Genomic DNA, 7,928 nt, shown 5'->3' on the forward strand with positions numbered 1-7,928 from the left:
CTGTGCCCTCTGAGCTTGAGTTTTTAACAAAGCTTACCTTCCACGACATGCCTCTACGTGCTTGGAACAGCGAGTCCATGAACGAGCTTATCAACGACCTTGGAGATGAGCTCGTAAGTATGTTTGTTCCTCCAGATAGCTGGGCTCTGACGGTTATGGCATGGAGGAAGAAGCCGTCCACCATACCGAAGGTGATTGGCGTTGAGATACCGATGCAGGAACCGGGGTTGTACTATTCGTCACCACCAAGGCTGCCACGGACCACATTAGGGATGTACCTGTATCGAGTGTTCGTGCATGTCAAAGAAGTGGTCAATCCATCAATCGAAGTCCTGTCGCCGCCACTGCTGGTGCCAGGGTCCGTCGACGACGTCCATTACAGGAGTCAATGTCAGACTTTCCCCGTGTTGCTCGGAACGATGGATGGCACAAGGCCTACTCCATCGCGCGGCGGAGGCCACTGCTTCTTTGGGAGAAGAGGCAGGGTTGGCTGCCTGGATGTGCTCTAATTTGAGGTAACAACTGAATCTTGTCAGATACTAGTTAAATCTGAGCTATGGGTGTGAAGCACTGATATGCCAATACATTTGATTGTGACCTGTTCTAATTTTGTACCTTAAATTTTTTAGAAAGGGTCGTACATCAACTTAATGTGCTAGGAGAACTTATTGTGTTGTCTGTCTATTTTCTTTGCACAACATTCAAGATATTTCCCCATCAATTATAAAGACGATGAACCGTTATGCACGACTTTGTTGGTTTTAACATAGCCCTTCCCGTAGCGATCCACTGCTTCCATCCTGATTGTGCCGCCTGTATGAAATTTTTCTATGCAAGTTCAGTGTGCTATGATGTTCTATATGATTGTGTCAACTATATAAGTTTTTACTGAGCATCAGCAATGCATATGGCTGAAAGATGTATTTACGAGCATCGGCCGATGGATCTCTCTCTCTCTCTCTCACACACCCGCGCACACGCACAAGTGGGACCCGTTGAATTATTTATTTGCTCGTGACAGCTTTTAATTAGGTTCCATTGTAATCTAACTTTTTTCTTAAGTTATTAATTGAGCTCAGTGACTTCAAAAAGTTGTACAGAAGCCTTGTTTGGGCCTTTCTGGCGTCGCTGAATGTGGGCTGAGTAACCATGTTAGGTTGTACTATACTACACAGGCCTTTTTCGCTATTTTTTTAAATAATACATTTTTTATTAATTTTCATAAATATTACGCTGGGTAAATTTTTTTCAAAAATAATACACCGTCCGCCCGCTGCAGGCCGACTGGGCCTAGTCGGCCCACAGCAGGCCGATTGGATTCCAGTCGGCCTACAGCTGGCCGACTGGCCCCTGTCGGCCCACTGTGGGCCGACTGGAGCTAATTGGCTCGCTGCAGGCTAATTTTTTTGCAAAAGTGTTAATCATGTATTTAAAAAATATGTGTATTGTGACCTCCTCCGCTTGCTGTGGGCCCACTGTTGACTAAAAAATATGTTTTAAAAAGTGTTAATCATGTATTTAAAAATTGTTAAATGTGTGTATAAAAATGTTCCTTATCTATACAAAAAAATTAAATGTGTGTATAAAAACATCAGCAATGCAACTGGGCCGACAGTTGTACACAATATCCGGGTCAACTTGTTATTCTCCGCCCCGCTGGGCTGCAAACTTTCCTAGGAGGTATGCATTAGGCTTAACAAGAAAATGGACTTTAAGAAATAATAAATTGGATGTAATTATAATAACTGGACAGTTACTATGCACCAAACACGTAATTAGTTTGAAAAATATATTATTTTTGGAATTTGAAAATTTTAATTTCATTACTTGTTGCGCGCGCAATATTTCGTCGGATTTTAACGTAATACAACTTTATTTTGAAATTATATTTAACCTGACTAGAAATTTCGGATAAAAATATTTCGGATCCCATCAAAATGTGGGAATTTTTTTTGAATTATGTTTTGAGCGGTTGTTTGAAATTATTAATCGTTGTCCTAGCTAGAAGTTGGGCTGTACTTTTAACAAACTGTAAATGGGCTGTAGTAAATTCCATTAAAATTAAAAAATGGGTTGTACATTCTTACAAATCGCAAATGGGCTATATGTTCTCTGCCAAATCCGAGATGTGGGCCTACTAAGTTCACGCGTACCAAGGGCTTTGTCAACTTAGTCAATATAAACAATTCTAGCTGCAGTGATCGTACGATGTCCATCCAATGGTCATAGTGCTTCTTTAACCTCTGGTCTTCTTGCTCCAGCCGCCCAAAGCAGCGCCGGTCGTGTCGCGTGCTCCTGCCTCCCGTGGCCGGCTGTGATGCCGCGGAGGCCTCACCGCCCCGTACTACTCCCACTGCTGGCCAGGCCATCCCTCTACTCACCCACACCCCCTGTTATTCTGCGGCGACGACAGCCTCACACCGCAGCCGAACCAGTGAACCCTCGTACTCCTCTCCGCGCGGGCTTCCACTGTTGCGTCTTCCCCGGCTCCGCGTTGTCCCCTTCCTAGGCCTCACCGTCGTCCAGACCACCGCCCTGGTGCTCTCGGCACGGCGTGGTCAACGACCGACTTCCATCGGAAGAGTACTGTACGTGGAGAGGCTGACAGTTAGGTCCACGGCAGCCGCAAGGAAGTGCCTCCTTATTACGTGCAAAATAATTATTCCTCCACCTGACAGTGGGGACCCACCGGACGGGCCACCGTATTTCGCGAAAAAAATAATTCGCCCCCTGACTGCTGGGACCCACAAGCTACATCTTCGCACGCAAGGAAGTGCGTCCGAAAAAAACGGTTCGCCCCCTGACTGCTGGGACCCACCAGGCCCCCGACTACTGGGACCCACCAGCTACACCTTCGCACGCAAGGAAATGCGTCCGGGCAAAAAAACAAAATGATTTGCCCCCTGACTGCTGGGACCCACCAGCTACATCTTTGCAGGCAAGGAAGTGCCTGACAGTTGGGACCCACCTGGTCGAAGCGTACGTAGTGTTGTCATTCTGGTCGTGAACGTGTACGTACATATATACTGGTCGATGTAGAGGCGCGCACATGTCGTAGTACAGGCGCACAGGTAGCATGTACACGTACGTACAGCGGCCAGGGTGCAAGAAAGAAAATACGGCCACGTATGTGTACATACGGGTGGGGTCTCGAACGCCTACTCGCGCATACGTACGACCAGGGCTCATGTACATGGTTGGGTCGGAACGGAGAAACAGCATCGTCATCGTGTTCATGGGGAGGCAACAGAATGCGTCATGTTCATGGGGAGGCAACGGAATGCGTCATGTTCATGGGGAGGCAACGGAATGCGTCGTGTTCATCGGGAGGGCTTGGACAGAACAGGCGATGGAAATGAGGCCTGGCGTACCACAGAATGGAGGAAACGGCCTTGTGTTCGACCGGCCACGTTCGAAACGGGATCCTGTTCATCGGGAGGGGTGTGGCGTACCGCAAAACGGAGGAAACGGACCTCCTACGGTCGAAACGGGGGTCCTGTTGATCGGAAGGGGTGTGGCGTACCGCAAAACAGAGGAAACGGACCTCCTACGGTCGAAACAGGGGTCCTGGTGATCGGGAGGGGTGTGGCGTACGGCAAAACGGAGGAAACGGACTTGTGTTGGAGCGCTACGATTGAAATGGGGGTCCTGTTCATCAGGAGGGGTGTGGCGTACCGCAAAACGGGACTCCATGGGATACTGTTCATCTCCACCGTCGACCTCCTCCAGCCTCCATGGGCTCCTGTTCATCCAGCCTCCACCGCGCGCTACTCCACCGGCTACTGTTCAACCACCCCTCCACCGTCTACTGTTCATCCAGCCCTCCACACCACGGGGTCCTGTTCAACCACCCCTCCACGGGCACCCCTCCACCGTCTACTGTTCATCCAGCCCTCCACACCACGGGGTCCTGTTCAACCACCCCTCCATCGTCTACTGTTCATCCAGCCCTCCACACCACGGTGTCCTGTTCATCCACCCCTCCACGGGCACCCCTCCACCGTCTACTGTTCATCCAGCCCTCCACCACACCACGGGGTCTTGTTCATCCAGAGGCAACACCACTGCTCATTGTTCATCCAACCCCCCCCCCCCCCCCCCCCGCAACGCTCACTGTTCATCCCATTGATCGGCTTCAGTTAGCAGCAGTAGCGAAGGAATCGCTCGATCGGGTTCAGTTAACAGCCATCGATCGATCGCTCGGGTTCAGTAACACGTAGCCTGCAGTGCAATCCCTCGGGTTCAGTTAGAGCCCAACGTCTCGCTCAGGTTCAGTTAGAGCCAACGCCTCGCACACACGCGTGTACGTGTACGAGAGAAAGGCGCATCGCTCGGCCCCCGACCTCCCACCGTAACCGGGAACTCCCCAAAATTTTCCTCCCCCTCTCTTCTACCACGGTTTTTTTGTCATGGACGGCCCAAAGAATGTCATGTAGTTGCGTCTCCGGCCCGCCCAGGACGAAAAGCCCATTTTCTGTCATGATTTTTTGTCATAGAAGTAGGAGCCCACCACATCTATGATGATACCGGGTTTTGTCACAATTATCGTCATAGAAGTGTCATATGTATGACAGAAAAATTTATTGTTTGGCCCAAAATGTCATGGATGTGTCTTTTTTTGTAGTGTTTATTGAAGTTATCGGCAACTGGCAGGAGCCTTATGGTTGTCTCTTTATTGCATAAGATGCAAGCGCCATATAATTGCTTTACTTTATCGCTATATGATAGCAATAGTTGCAAAATCAATAGTTGGCGAGACGACCATGTGAAGACACATTGATAGAGATCAAGATGATGGAGATCATGGTGTCATGCCGGTGACGATGGAGATCATGACGGTACTTTGGAGATGGAGATCAAAGACACAAGATGATGATGGCCATATCATGTCACATATTTTGATTGCATGTGATATTTATCTTCTATGCAACTTATTTTGCTTAGTACGTCAGTAGCATTATAAGATGACCCCTCACTAAATTTCAAGGTATAAGTGTTCTCCCTAAGTATGCACCATTGCGACAGTTCTTCATGCTGAGACACCATGTGATGATCGGGTGTGACAAGCTCTACATTCACATACAATGGGTGCAAGCCAGTTTTGCACACGAAGAATACTCGGGTTAAACTTGATGAGCCTAGCATATGCAGATATGGTCTCAGAACACTTGAGACTGATAATCCACAAGTATAGGGGATCGCTACAGTTTTTGAGGGTAGAGTATTCAACCCAAATTTATTGATTCGACACAAGGGGAGCCAAAGAATATTCTCAAGTATTGGCAGCTGAGTCGTCAATTCAACCACACTTGGAAACTTAATATCTGCAGCTAAGTGTTTAGTAGCACAGTAATATGATAGTAGCGGTAACGGTAGCAAAAGTGATGTTTTTGGTATTTTGTAGTGATTGTAACAATGGCAACGGAAAAGTAAATAAGCGAAGAACAATATATGGAAAGCTCGTAGGCAATGGATCGGTGATGGAGAATTATGCCGGGTGCGGTTCATCATGTAACAATCATAACATAGGGTGACACAGAACTAGCTCCAATTCATCAATGTAATGTAGGCAGTATTCCGAATATAGTCATACGTGCTTATGGAAAAGAACTTGCATGACATCTTTTGTCCTACCCTCCCGTGGCAGCGGGGTCCTAACGGAAACTAAGGGATATTAAGGCCTCCTTTTAATAGAGTACCGGACCAAAGCATTAACACATAGTGAATACATGAACTCCTCAAACTACGGTCATCACCGGTAAGTATCCCGATTATTGTCACTTCGGGGTTAACGGATCATAACACATAATAGGTGACTATGGACTTGCAAGATAGGATCTAGAACTCTCATATATTGATGAAACCATAATAGGTTCAGATCTGAAATCATGGCACTCGGGCCCTAGTGACAAGCATTAAGCATAGCAAATTCATAGCAACATCAATCTCAGAACATAGTGGATACTAGGGATCAAACCATAACGAAACTAACTCGATTACATGATAGATCTCATCCAACCCATCACCGTCCAGCAAGCCTATGATAGAATTACTCACGCACGGCAGTGAGCATCATGAAATTGGTGATGGAGGATGGTTGATGATGACGATGGCGACGTATTCCCCTCTCCGGAGCCCCGAACGGACTCCAGATCAGCCCTCCCGAGAGGTTTTAGGGCTTGGCGGCGGCTCCGTATCGTAAAACGTGATGAATTCTTCTCTCTGATTTTTTTCTCTCTGAAACCAAATATATAGAGTTGGAGTTGAGGTCGGAGGAGCTCCAGGGGCCAAGAGGTAGGGGCGCGCCCCCTACCCTCGTGGACAGGTGGTGGGCCCCCTGGTCTTCATCTTTTGCAAGGATTTTTTATTATTTCCGAATAGATGTTCCATGAAGTTTCAGGTCATTCCGAGAACTTTTGTTTCTGCACACAAATAACACCATAGCAATTCTGCTGAAAACAGCGTCAGTCCGGGTTAGTTCCATTCAAATCATGCAAGTTAGAGTCCAAAACAAGGGGAAAAGTGTTTGGAAAAGTAGATACGACGAAGACGTATCAACTCCCCCAAGCTTAAACCTTTGCTTGTCCTCAAGCAATTCAGTTGATAAACTGAAAGTGATAAAGAAAAACTTTTACAAACTCTGTTTGCTCTTGTTATTGTAAATATGTAAATCCAGCATTCAAGTTTTCAGCAAAGATTATGACTAACCACATTCACAATAACGCTTAGGTCTCAAGTTTACTCATATCAATGGCATAATCAACTAGCGAGCAATAATAATAAATCTCGGATGACAAGACTTTCTCAAAACAATCATAATATGATATAACAAGATGGTATCTCGCTAGCCCTTTCTGAGACCGCAAAACATAAATGCAGAGCACCTTTAAATATCAAGGACTGACTAGACATTGTAATTCATGGTAAAAGAGATCCAATCAAGTCATACTCAATGTAAACTAACAGTAATGAATGCAAATGACAATGGTGCTCTCCAACTGGTGCTTTTTAATAAGAGGATGATGACTCAACATGAAAGTAAATAGATAGGCCCTTCGCAGAGGGAAGCAGTGATTTGTAGAGGTGCCAGAGCTCGGTTTTGAAATAGAGATGAATAATATTTTGAGCGATATACTTTCATTGTCAACATAACAACCAAGAGATGGCAATATCTTCCATGCTACACACATTATAGGCGGTTTCCAAACAGAATGGTAAAGTTTATACTCCCCCTCCACCAACAAGCATCAATCGATGGCTTGCTCGAAACAACGAGTGCCTCCAACTAACAAGAGTCCCAGGGGGAGTTTTGTTTGCAATTATTTTAATTTGATTTGCATCAAGCATGGGACTGGGCATCCCGATGACCAGCCACTTTCTCGTGAGTGAGGAGCGGAATCCACTCCTCTTGAGAATAACCCGCCTAACATGGAAGATACGGACAACCCTAGTTGATACATGAGCTATTCGAGCATACAAAACAGGATATTTATTTGAAGGCTTAGAGTTTGTCACATGCAAATTTACTTGGAACGGCAGGTAGATACCGTATATAGGTAGGTATGGTGGACTCATATGGAATAACTTTGGGGTTTATGGAGTTGGATGCACAAGTAGTATTCCCGCTTAGTACAGGTGAAGGCTAGCAAAAGACTGGGAAGTGACCAGCTAGAGAGCGACTGTTGGAAATATGCCCTAGAGGCAATAATAAAGGTATTATTATTATATTTCTTTGATCATGATAATTGTCTTTATTCATGCTATAACTGTATTATCCGGAAATCGTAATACACGTGTGAATACATAGACCATAATATGTCCCTAGTAAGCCTCTAGTTGACTAGCTCGTTGATCAACAGATAGTCATGGTTTCCTGGCTATGGACATTGGATGTCATTGATAACGGGATCACATCATTAGGAGAATGA

The sequence above is a fragment of the Triticum urartu genome, chromosome 6A (genome assembly GCF_056163025.1).
Source record: "Triticum urartu cultivar PI428250 chromosome 6A, HENAU_Tu73, whole genome shotgun sequence".
Lineage (NCBI taxonomy): Eukaryota > Viridiplantae > Streptophyta > Magnoliopsida > Poales > Poaceae > Triticum > Triticum urartu.